Source organism: Mus caroli, chromosome 18, assembly GCF_900094665.2.
Source record: "Mus caroli chromosome 18, CAROLI_EIJ_v1.1, whole genome shotgun sequence".
NCBI classification, from domain to species: Eukaryota; Metazoa; Chordata; class Mammalia; order Rodentia; family Muridae; genus Mus; species Mus caroli.
In genome coordinates, this window is record NC_034587.1 from 20,937,988 (window position 1) to 20,951,275 (window position 13,288).

The 13,288-nt window shown below is 39.2% G+C and overlaps 1 pseudogene; it reads left to right on the plus strand.

The window, feature by feature from the left end:
- The first annotated feature begins 965 nt into the window (after positions 1-965).
- On the plus strand, positions 966-5,953 carry LOC110285131 (annotated as a pseudogene).
- Positions 5,954-13,288: the final 7,335 nt, after the last annotated feature.

The window sequence follows — 13,288 nt, forward strand, 5'->3', positions numbered from 1 at the left end:
AGCCCAAAATAAATGAATAAATAAAATCCAATAAAGCATCAACTCAGAAGTATCAATGAGCCCCAAAACAAAGAAACAAACAAATAAATAAATAGAAGAAAATCCAATGTATTGTAAAGAAGTTTTTGTTGTTTTTGTTTTGTTTTATTTTGAAGCACTTGGGAGTTTTAGGCAGGAGGATCTCATGTTCTGAAACACATAGTTGGGGGCTATCCTGGACTACATGAGACCCTGTCTTAAATAACAACAAGAAAAGTTGTCTTAAGAAAATATACACAGTTGCCTAACACAGACAGGGCTAAAGGCAGAGGATAGGTAACTGCTACTGTTTTTAGAGCTGAACCTTTCAAAATATCCAAGGTTTACCTCTCTAAGTAATCCCCAGGCACATGAAAACCTTCACTAGATGCCAAGATCCAAAATAGTCACATTAGACAGGGTCTGCAAAAAAGTACTTGTCTAGTTAGAGAGGCTGATTTTCAGCTCCTAGTTGGCCCCATCCTAGAACTCTTGATCCCATGACAGAACTATACATGTTACTGATCTTTACATTATGTGTAACTCTTAAGGGCATCTCCCCAATACTTAGATCTATCTGATCTAACCTTTGGGGGCACAGGACAAGGGTACATGCAACCTCTCTCTAGCATTTTTGCAGCTCCCTATCATGCCAGAGTTTATATATATATATGATACCTATTTCTTTAATATATGTATAAATAATATAAATGTATATATATTAAAGAAATAATTATCTTTCCACCATTTCCTGTGTGAGGTGAAGTTCATTTAATTTACCCCATTTGCACCTGTCTTGACATCCACAAAAAAAATGAACTAACAGGACACTATCTCCCTCCTTACAGTAAGAATAACTAAATGATGTGTACATTATTTCCAAAGCACAAGGTGTTTACAACCCTGTGCCATTCATCAGACAGACACAAAAAAATCATAAATGCAACATGCCAGGTAAGAAGCTTTGTATATGTTTGCATGAGTATCACTAGGCAAAACCAGAGGAGCAAAACAGAATAGAAAACTAAGAAATAAAACATACAGGGCTGGGACATAGCCTGCTGCCAGAGTGCTTGCCCAGCATGAATGAGACCCCAGGTTTAATCCTCAGTCTGCCAGCAATAAATAAATAGAAAGAAAAATCACATGTATATAAGGAAGTAGTATATGGATAGGGTGCCATCTGAAATTAATAGGGGAAAGATTAACTATTTAATAACAGTACAGTACACATCTATAGTCATGGGGGGGGGAGTAAATTTTAGACACTCTGGGTAACTTAGCTATCCATCACTGTGACAAAATACCTGAAGAGGAAGGCGTATTTGAGTCCATGATTCTAGAGGTCATGGTGCACAGTCACTTGTTCATCTTGCCTGAGGCACCCAGAGAAGGAGCACAAATATGACAGCTATGCATGCAGAGGAAGGCTGCTCAGATCACAGAAGCCATTAAACACAAAAGAAAGCTAGCTCAATCTTACATAGAAAAAAGCTCCTTCCCCCAAATTCATTAAGCTGCGAGTCTCTAACTGAATTGACCCACTCATGATGATGTGGTGTGGATGGTCATCAGGATAGGAAGAGATGTCAGACTTAAAGACACGAGGATGAAAAGGGAAGGCTTACAGCAGGTACAAAACAACCAAGCAGACAGTTCGGCAGGACAGGACAGTTCGGCAGGCTCCCTGACGCCCCTGGAGCCACCCTTCCTTGAGGATCATGATGGAATCATCACTGAAGGCCTTCTATTGATTTTTACTCCGAAAACAACTCACTGTATTAGACCTGATTGTATGGATGGCTTCTAACAAGGAAGGAGACCACCTCTGTCATCCCAAAGGCAAAGCCCTAAAAATGTGGTAACCAAGAAGGATTTTCGGAGTTGGTAGCTGGGATAGAGTTAGCTCTCTGCCACAGCTGTGAGAGCCGGTCATGCAGAAGTGAAAACAGAGACTGTTGTCTGATAAAGAGCTAGCAGACCCTGCCAAGGCCTAAGAGCAGCAGCTCCTGCAAAGGGCAGTGTGATGGGAAGGCTGGCAGGAGCTGGTGGCCAGCACACAGTCGATGTCAACAGCTATTAAGATGTGTCGGAGGTGGACAAAGGGGTGCTTCAGTAGCCCCTAACTCAGTACAAATGACCAAAACAGTGGAACTCTGAGGCCTACCAAAGCCGTATGATATGAAAGGAATACAAAATGTAAGAAAAAGAACACAGAAGGCATGCAGCCTGCAGGGGAAGGCAAGTGGCTTCCGCAGGAGACAGATGCCTTCTAAAATGAACCAAGGATCTGCAGGTTGTTACAGTGCTGCAAATATTCCAGCAGCCTGTATATACTATACTCAGGAGTGTCGTGCTTGCCCATTTGTTCATTTTATTTATTTATTTCACACTGGACACTTGAGCTTTTGTTTTGGATTAAATATTTACAGGCAGAAGAGAATTATATTCTCAAAACATGATAGGCCTAAGAAGATGGAAATCAATTTAAGGAAGCAATTATTTCTACAGAACATTAACCTAAATGATAAGACGAGGAATGGCAAGATTACAATGGGCAATTATGAAAAGTGACCATGGCTAAGATGCTGAATGTTGATTTCAGAGAGAGCTCGAGTACACACATTTTCAGAGTCGGTCCTGATGTCCGTTGGAAAGTACTTAACACTGTAACAATGGAGTGGTGGGAAGAGGCTACACACAGCTTAAACATTAAGATGTTTTTCCCAAGAGATGAAAGAGGCAAAATTGATAATGGATAATACGGAGGACATATAAGCTTACATCTCTGTCTGCTAGAGACCAGTCTGCTTCATCCTCTATAGTCCTAAATTGGGTTGAGAGTCTCTCATTCATACCTGCAATGTTTTCTAGATACTGCACCTTCTCCTGTGTGTTAGAATTCTACCACTGTCTCTGTCTCACCTGCTAACAGGTTCTGGACATGACTTTGATTTACTCTAATGCCACATAACTAAGTAGTATGTCTAGCTCACTTGTGCTAAGTACATTTTTTAGTTAAAGAAGTATCAAAATGTTTAAGGTTACAAGTTAAGGTTAAGGTTACAAAATGTTTAAGGTTAAGGTTACAAAATGTTTAAGGTTATTTTATAGATCAGTGACTCTGTAAATATGCAACAGCTTCATTTAGTCCAAACTTAGTTTGCTTTCATATATTCTGTCAATTAAACACTCGCTTTACAAGCTGGTCCTGGTGACACACGCCTTAAATCTCTGGGCTAGGGAGGCAGAGGAAGAAGGATCTCTGAGTTTTGAGGCCAGCCTGGTCTATACAGAGAGTTCCAGGACAGCCAGGGCTGCATTGAAAGACCTTGTCTTGGAGGGAAAAAAGATGAAAAAAAATTGTCTATTTAGGAAGCTAATAAGGAAAACAGAATCTTAAGGATATCACTGCCGTCCTTTGTATATATATTGTGCCTTCTATTTTTGTGTGCTTATGGGATTCCTGTGGGTGTGACCATGTGTGTCTGTGGGTGTGACCGTGTGTGTCTGTGGGTGTGTCTGTGTGTGTCTGTGTGTGTCTGTGGGTGTGACCATGTGTGTCTGTGTCTCTGTGCTTCTGGTGCTTTTTCTTTGGCTCTTTTCATTCTGTTTGTTTATTTGTTTTATACTATTCTGGTAGATTGGTTTTTGTTTTTATCTTACTATATTTTATTTCACTATTATCCCTTAGATGGATGGCTATTTGTTTTCTGATGAGAGACAGAAAAGGGGAGGGTTCATGGGAAGGGAATCTAAGATATATTTAGTTTATAATTAGAATATATTAGGGGAAATCTATTTTTAATTAAAAAATTTAAGAAAGAGTGTCACTGTAACATCATAGTGAAATTCTCCAAGACTAGTTTTATGCAAGAGGTAATTTTTTCTATCATCTCTGTATTCATTATAGAAATTATGCAGATGAATTGTTTCCTTCAAATGTTACACGTTTTTTCTTTGTGGTTTGACAATTGTGTGACACCTGTAGGCATAAAAAAAAATTAAATTTCTGTGTTGACAAGGTGTTCTCTGTTAGTGGCTATGATGAGAAACTACATACACTATAGGCTCTACCAGCGTCTTCTGAAGAGGCCTGCTATGTGTGGCCAGGAGGTGGCAGTGTGCTCCAGAAAATGTCACCAGATGGCTCTGCTCCGCCTTCATGGTTTTCAGAAAGGACCCTTAACTCCTCGCCTCTGTAAAGTGTGGTAAACAAAGAGCTGGCTCCCGCTCTTTCTCTTTTCAAAGCAGCAGAGATGGGAATTGGATTCAACCAATCAACAGCTGGATCCACTGCTACCAATTATCGCCTGTTTGCTAATTCATAAAGATGTGATACAGCAGCATCCTCACTCTCGGCAGGGAGGGGAGGAGAAAGAGAGGAAAGAACAAGAGGACCTGGGGTTGGGGGTGGGGGAGACGCTCAAGAAACCTGGATCACTTTATATCTACACACTTAATGACCTTTCAACCTAATTATACATGATTAGCATGAGGCATACTTCAAGGCTAACCCTTTACCTACTAACATAATTACTGAATAAAATCAAACAGCTACAAAAACCAACGAATATATTTAAGTTGGTGAACTTACTGATTCTGTGGCTATATAAATCCTACATTTTTGCCAAATAATTCATCCCTGGAGGGGTCCTTCTGCTCAGACTTGACTTTCTGTAGCCTCACACCATGTATCAAACCTTTAAGGTGTTACTAGAATGTAATCTTTTAGCAGAATAAGGAAACAGTAATTTTAGGCAAATACATTTTAGGACAGATATACAATTAGTTGTCTATTTGGTTGGATTTAAGTTGATCAATAGCAAAATGTGTGTGTGTGTGTGTGTGTATATATATATATATATATATATATATATATATATATATACATATGTGTATATGTGTGTGTGTATTCCTTATTTGTTTTATACTACTAAGCTAACATATACCTATAAACCATTAGTTAATCGCATCCTTGAATTAAACCTAAGGAGTTGTTCCTGACATGCTTCTTTTAAACCATTTTTATTTCAGTCCTTACTTCCTGTACAGTTTCCCAGGAAACGGAAAGATCAGTTACTATTTAAAGCACAGAATAAACTGACTTGACTTGTCAGCTTAGTAATTTTTTTTTTTCAAGAATAAAGAGCAAAAGGGTTTTTAAAGACTGTCTCAGGGCTGGAGAGGCAGCTCAGTGCTTAAGCGTGCTTGCCTCTTTATCAGGAGGCATTACTTCAGTTCACAGGCCCCATACCAGGCAGCTCACAGCCAACTGTAACCCCAACTCCAAGGCATCTGATGATGCCCTCTCCTGGATCGTTTCCAAGGGCTTCCTGAACATATCGTAGATGCACACAGACATGCATAGAGACATACATTTAAATAATATAAAACCTTGTTTTAAAGATAATCTCCAGAAAGAAGGCAAAGGAGCGGGTAGAGTGGAATAAGAGAATTAAGCACAGAACGAGTAAATTCACTGAGCAAAGGGCGTCATTAATCACCTAATTGCAATGTCGTTAATGTACCTATGCTAATGAGTGCAGTTGCATATAGAAAATTAGGGTTTTTTTTCCTTTTTTCTTTCTTCAAGACAGACTATTATCAACAGAAAACAATAAATCACATATCACCCTTCCGGCGGTGATGTGACGACACCCCTACACACACCCCACGACACCCCTACACACACCCCACGAGAACATGCAAAGGACCTCCTTCATTCCTCTCCAAATGAGGAGAAGAGGAAACACAGGAAAAATCGCCTGGTGCAGAGCCCCAGTTCCTACTTTATGGATGTGAAATGCCCATGGTCTTTAACCATGCACAAATGGTAGGCTTGTGTGTTGGCTGCTCCACTGTCCTCTGTCAGCCTACAGGTGATAAAGCAAGGCTGATAGAAGGATGCTCCTTCAGGAGGGAGCAGCACTGAAAGCCCCTGATTCAAGATGAGTGGGAAACTTCCCAATAAACACATTTTGGATAAAAAAAATTACATTATCAGTCCTGTTATCAAATTAAGACTTATTTAAGACTGACCTTACAAATCTAGAATTTAATTTAGAAAAGCACTGTGTGGGTTCCTGGGTGTGTCAGGCATTATCTAGAGCTATAGAGGTCACAAGAGTTCAGAGCTACCTCATGGACATTCTTCCCAAAAAAATGCACCCGAAAGGTATGTTCCTTCTGCTTCGGATGCCAAGGGAAATATGAACTGAATCATCACACGTTGCCCTTTTATTTAGATTTGCCCTCTATGAAAGCTTTTTTTTTTTTTAAAGTAATTAACTGCTTTCTTCTAAGTGCTTTAGCAGGTGCTGGGGAAAGGGATGTATGTCAAGTGTTGACAGAGAAGTGGGGAAGGCAGCAACTGTGATCTCCACAGTTTCTATCTACTATGAGAACTTCATAATGGATCTCATTGTTATATATAATTAATACATGCTAATAAAAACTTTTTTAATCGGAAGATTGTCGAGAATAGCCAGCAGTTAAGAGCACTTGCCATTCTGGGACCCCAAGTTTGGGTCCCAATACCCACATTGCTCATGAGCATCTGTAACTCCAGCTCTAAAGGATCCAACACCCTCTTCCAGCTTTCTTGAACTCACACACACAAGCACACTGACATGCACAAACAAAATATTTAAAGGGTCAAAATGTTTTTGGTATGGTAGACAAGTCAAGGATGGAATATGAAATTTATATCAATAAGAGAGTGAACTCCTCAGAGAAGGAATGCAAAGAGATAGGAATGCTAAAGCCCTGCTTGACAGAAGACCAGATAAAAAACAGGTCCTATAGCTGAACTAGCTGGAGGCATGGGAGGAGAGGAAAGAGAGAAATGACTGTCTTGGGACTTCAAATGGCTGTCACCAGTAGAAAGTGCTAGAGTTTGGGAAGGGTAGATAGTGAAAAGTCATGTGTTCAAGAGTACAATTCAGGGAAGAAGAAACAGAATCGCATCCGGTGGACAGTAAAATAAGTGGGTATTTTGATCTGTATGCTTTCATCATTTCTAAAAATCACACCTTAGAGCAAAATCAGAGCCTTAAAGGAATCCAGTACACCAATACATTTTTTTTTCAAAACACTTTAAAGGTGCAGCATATTTAGAAAGAGCAAAAATGTGGCCATTTTTGCTTTTGAAGAGGTAATAACCATCGGCTATATAAAATGCCACTTAAACAAAGCATTATGGCTAATATGCAGCTTGCTTGGCAGAGTGCATGCACAAAGCCCTGGGTTCAGCCACCAGCACCTCATGAACAGCCTGGTGAAGCACTCTTGTAACCCCAATACCCAGAAGGTGGAGGGGTCAAGGTCATCCTCAAAGCCAACCTGTGTACCTGAGTCAAACACACTGAGAAAGTGCAAAGAAAACTGTTTTTGGCTGAGACCTAAAGAAAACTGAATCTGGTCACCTTTATTTGGTCAATGGGTTCAATTTCCCATTTAAAAAAAAAAAGTTTAAGGCCAGCCCGAACTATATGGTGAGTGATGGGCCACCCAGAGATACAGAAGCAAGACCCTGATTCAAAAAACAACAAAGAATACAATATTTTAATACCTCTTTTAAAGTACTAGGTTAAACTGCATTCTTACCTCAACCTGGAAAACTTGTGTTCTTTAACTTATAGCTAAAAATCAAAGAGAGTTATAGTTCCCACTTTGGCCTAAGAAGTCAATGACCCCTATTATTTTCAACTTAGTTCAAACAGTCACATCCTCTTAATCCAGGAACAGCAGAGAAACAGATTCTTTTCCAGTGGTACATTTGGCTTTTTAAAGAAGTCATAAAAGTTTAGAATATCTGTGTTCAATCATACCATGGGGGTTGGGGAGGGCAGCAAGAATCTATAATTCAATCCCATGCTCCTATCATGATCCCTTTTGAAGGGGACTTTGATGACATATGTCAAATCAATCTATGAAACCTGACAACAGCCAATGAGAGAAAAATAATACAGAAATTCCAAGTCTACGGAAGCAAAATCTGGTTGCTTTTGAGTGGTCAGGGGCTTCTATTTCTCACTTAAATGTAAAACTATGTAAACAAGTTCCCTGGCCACCATCAAGTCACCAAACCAAGCTGTCATTTTTTCCAATGTTGAATTCCTTACTCAGTGGAAACAACAGGTACTTCCTGACTAGAGATAATCAACACCCCACTCATGTGTGTGTGTGTGTGTGTGTGTGTGTGTGTGTGTGTGTGTGTTTCCTGTATGACCCTCTAGACTACAGCTTCATTACACAGAAATTCAGAGTGGGAAGTACAACAGATGATGAGGTCTCTAAGGACAAAGGGGAAAGAGAGAAACTTTTTATCAGTTTCAATTCTGCCATTATCTCCAACATTTAAGCAATCTAGACATCACTGTTTAGTGAATAGATAAAACTTCTGAGCAAAAATGTGTGACACAGAGGTCAAGACTCCAGCTGCCACATCACAGTTTCTGTGGTGGTTTGAATAGGAATGGCCCCATAGATTTGTGTGTTTGAATGCAAGGCTCATGGGAAGTGGTGCCATTAGGAGGTGTGGCCTTGTTGGAGGAAGTGTGTCACTGTGAAGGTAGGCTTTGAGGTCTTTTATGATGAAGCTATGCTGAGTGTGGCACACAGTCTCCTTCTGCTGCCTGTGGATCAAGATATAGAATTCTCAGTTCCTTCTCTAGTACCACTAGTAGCCTGGACACTGCCAATCTTCCCACCATGATGATAATGGACTAAACCTCTGAAACTGTAAATCAGTCCCAAATAAAATGTTTTCTTTTATGAGAGTTGGCTTGGTCATGACTTGGTCATCCCTTGATGGAATGGCTCAGTGGGTAAAGGCAACTGAGGGTTGTTAGTTAACCCAGATCTCAATTTCAGCCATTCCCTGCTTTCTGATCCACAGTGATGTCAATGGCTGCTTCTTTGCTCTCCTTGTTGTCCACAGATGAAGGCACTCCACCATGCCTTTGCCACTTCTACCAACTGAAAGCCATCTTCAATTGTAACCAGAATAAATCCTTCCTCCTTTAAGTTGTCTCTATGGGCATTTTTGACACAAGAGTGACTGAAACAGGGCACCAAAATAATTATGTTTTATTCCCCTACCCTGTGTCCAATAATTTATTTATTTTTTTTCCAATAATTTATGAGATGTCATGTTATATACCGGCCCACGGCCTCTATGAACCGGGTACACCTGGAAGGCAGGCTGGGGCTGAAAAAGACTTAGATGGCGAGAGACATTAATGGAGCCAAGACAATTCCCTGCTCAAGGCTCTCAAGTTTATTAAGAGACCATGTTTATAAGGGGGAAGGCCCCTCCCCCCCCCATCAGTGTCAGTCCACTCTTGGTGCCTGGAGCCATTCCGACTCAGTCACCAGGCTTCTTGGTGTATTGTTGCCAAGTTGTTAGCACTAGTCTGCCAGAGCTGTTAGCAGTAAGTCACCAGTTGTTTGTTTTTTTTTTTTAATTTGACATGTACATTCTCTAAAAATACCAAAATATTATCTTAATCCATTACTGTTTTGATTATATAAAGAATGAGATTATTCTTATGTAAGGCCTGTAATCTGCCTGAGATATAAATCTAGCATGGCATTGCCTTAAGGGGTCTTGTCCAGGCAGTCTAGAACAAATTTTTAACTGTCCAAAAACAGTCTTCTAAAAAAGACAGCATTTTTTTCTTATGAGTTGTATATGCATAAACAATTGCAAATTTGAGAATTTATAGTATCTGAGGGATGAACAATTTTAAGCAATTGTAAGGTCTGAGATATAACATTGACTATTAATATACAAACTAAAGCTTGATTATTCAAATTTTAAAACACCATCTACAGCACACAATTTAATTATCTGTGCTGAAGCAGGAGGAAACTCAAAAGAATGAGCGTGTGATCCAATTCACATATACTTTTCTCCCATAGAAAGGCTGTTTATAAACACAGTAAATAGGTTGCATGCATGAATGAACTTATAGAAGGTACAAAAGCATGCATAAAAACAATTTTTAACTTAGCTTTAGGATAATGAGTATCAATTTTATTTTAAAATGATGGTATGCAATAGGTCAAATATCAATAGTCTGTAATAACCAAATTAATTGCCATTAGGAACAAGGAACAGACACTTTGTCAGGTTTATAAGACACAAGTTTTGTTATAGGTTTTCTAAAATATACGAATTTATCTTACAATTCTTTATTAGCACCACAGCAGTCTTAATAGGATGCTAAAATTTTGCTTTGAGGCAAAGAAAGATGATTTTACATTAATGTTTTCTCTTGCCAAAGAATTGCTGTGGGAACATTTAATAACCGTAACTAAAATAAGCAGCTAATATTTAATTACCATTGATTATAATTGATAAAAATTATAAAAGCTTTCTTTATTTTCTTCAAAGCCTTTTGTTCTTTGCCAGTTAATTTGTGTCTCTCAAGATAACATCCAACAAAGGTTTAAGTCACTTTAAGACCCTAAGGTGAGGCCTTAGCCAATTAACATTTCCTGGAAGCTTTTGAAAATAAAATTTTGAAGCAAATCAATTTTTCATTCTTAGATTTTCTGTGCAACAATTTTATAGTATAACTAAAACCCTAAATATTACAAAGATACTGCCTCTGAATCTTTTCTGGAGCAACAGCTATGCCCCAGAACTTTAAAGCTCATTGTGTGAGAGCAAAGATTTGAAGTAAACTTCCCTTGAGAGGCATTAGCTAATAAAATACTTTCCACTTAGGAAACAATATACACTGAAAGATTCAAACTCTTAGCTTCTTGTATAGAAAGAGAGACAATAAAAATTTTTCTTACATAATGTAAAGCTATATTAGTCATACCTAAAGGCAAAATTTTCCAGTGATTACCAGTTCACTAGAAGCTAAGCTCTTTACAATTATCAGAATTCAAAGGAAAAAACAAACTTTTAAATCTATAATAACTTTATATGAGTAGGCAAGCCAGATTGTAATGCCTTTATAAGTTCTACAGTCTGATTGACCCTTTTATAAACTTTGAATTTGAACTTTATTTAGAACAACATCTGGATAGATCTGCAACAGTGTTCTTTCAGCTAAAAGAAAATTCCCCTGGAGGTAAGGAGAGGCAAGTTTCAAGAGCTTCCTTAGGCACCGTTTGCAAGACAAAAGAAAGTCACACAAGCCTCGTTGAAGCTGCCCTGAGCTTTGTTCCTCTTGCTGTGAGGACAGATTTTAGAATTTTTAAGTTTCTTTTGCAANATTAGACTATAACTACAACTTTGGGAAAGCAAAACCCAATTTTAAAACAATTTATCATCTTTAAAATCAATATTAGAAACATTACTATCATGTTACGAAGTTTGGCTGCCAATTTATACCTATGAATGCATGACTGCAAATTTTAATGCTTCATTAAAGACACATTGTTTTAAATCTTATCTTTAAGTCTACCTTTTAGGATAAGAATCACATTAAATATTATTTCAACTAGAAGTATCCTTAGAGACCTAGCTTTTTGGCCAGCTTTATGCCACATGTTGGAAAGACTCCAAACCTAAGCCACCAATTTAAAGCTGTCTTGCTACCAATGTTACACCTTTAAGACCAGTAAAAAACCAAATGCAGCGGCTACACGAGTCTTATAAATTTAGACCAATCAAAGAATTTTACTTTTTATAGCTATAATTATAAGATAAAAAGGCACTTTGTCACTTGCCAAACACATTAATCACAATTGCAGAGAACCCTCCAGGAAAAACCATCTATCAGCTTTTTTGCCTAAGAAGCTGCAGACTCCCTTTCTTTGAAAGCAGCTTTTTCCAGCAGTGGCTCCCCTGCTGTGCCTGATTCCTGGCTAATGTGTGGCCACTCTTGGCTTTGCTAAACCAGCAGATAAAGTCTTAGCCATTTTTATTTTCCAACATGAAACACAGAACATTCAGACATTCAGACAACGAAACAAAACACATGGATTGACACATAAACAGATTTGGAGCACCAGACATTAGACAACACAAAGAGGGCAGAGAACTTCTGCTACAGGGGCCAGAGAGAAAAAAGCAGGGCGTTCCCCTATTTTCTCTCTGTCTCTGGGAGAATTTCAAAATCCATTTTCCTCTATTTTATTTTATTTTATTTTATTTTATTTTATTTTATTTTATTTTATTTTATTATCTTAAACCCTATTCTTCTAGCCTGATGCAGTTCTTGACTGCGGACAACCGCCTGTTTCATTAATTTAAACCCTGTTCCTCTCGCCTGAAGCAGCTTTTAAAAGCTGCGGACAACCGCCTGATTCACAGTTTCTAGTCCCACACATATTTTGCTGTCAAATCCTAAGTGGAAAAAGCACCAGGTCAGCACTGTTCCAAACTTAGCCCATATCCTTCCGCACCTCCAGCAACACTTTTAAAAAATGAAGTTTAAAGCCAGCGCTAGCATAAATACCTGTTGGTCACCATGCCCGATACAATCCTCTGATTTTTTTTCCTTCCCTTGGAGCTCCATACAAGACAGCAATTCCCTCAGTGGTTTCCCACCGTTCCCAATGTCCCTGGCTCGGACGCCAATCTGTTATATACTGGTCCATGGCCTATATGAACCGGGTACACCTGGGAGGCAGGCTGGGGCTGAAAAAGACTTAGATGGCAAGAGAGATTAATGGAGCCCAGACGATTCCCTGTTCAAGGCTCTCAAGTTTATTAAGAGACCATGCTTATAAGGAGGAAGGCCCATTACCCCCCCCCCCCAATCAGTGTCAGTCCACTCTTGGTGCCTGGAGCCATTCTGTCAGCACTTGGTCGCCAGGCTTCTTGGTGTATTGTTGCCAAGTTGTTAGCACTAGTCTGCCAGAGCTGTTAACAGTAAGTCGACAGTTCCACAGGTAGTCAGCTATCTCAGGAACATCTCAGGACGACAGGTTCAGCCTCTCAGCAGGTAGCAGAAGAGCAGGGCAGTTGTCACTTCAAAAAGGAGCCAGCCAAGTCGAAAGCTGCACCGCAGGTGGCCCCACCTCAGTGGCGACAAGGTTTGTACCAGCCGGCTTCAGGCTGGGGGAGGCTACAATGTCACAGTAAAGCAGACCCCGTGTGTATAAGGAAAGGGCCTTTGAAGGCGCTAGCATAACTGTAAACACTAAGTAAGGTATATATGAGGGAAATTTTTGAAAAGGGCTTCAAGTGTCAGTTTAGCTGATATCCCAAATCTGGATTAGTTCTAAATAAATCCTTTGAAACTAAGTAATTGATGTGTATTTTTAAAATATTCTATATATTGTCTTTTTTCTCTTATCA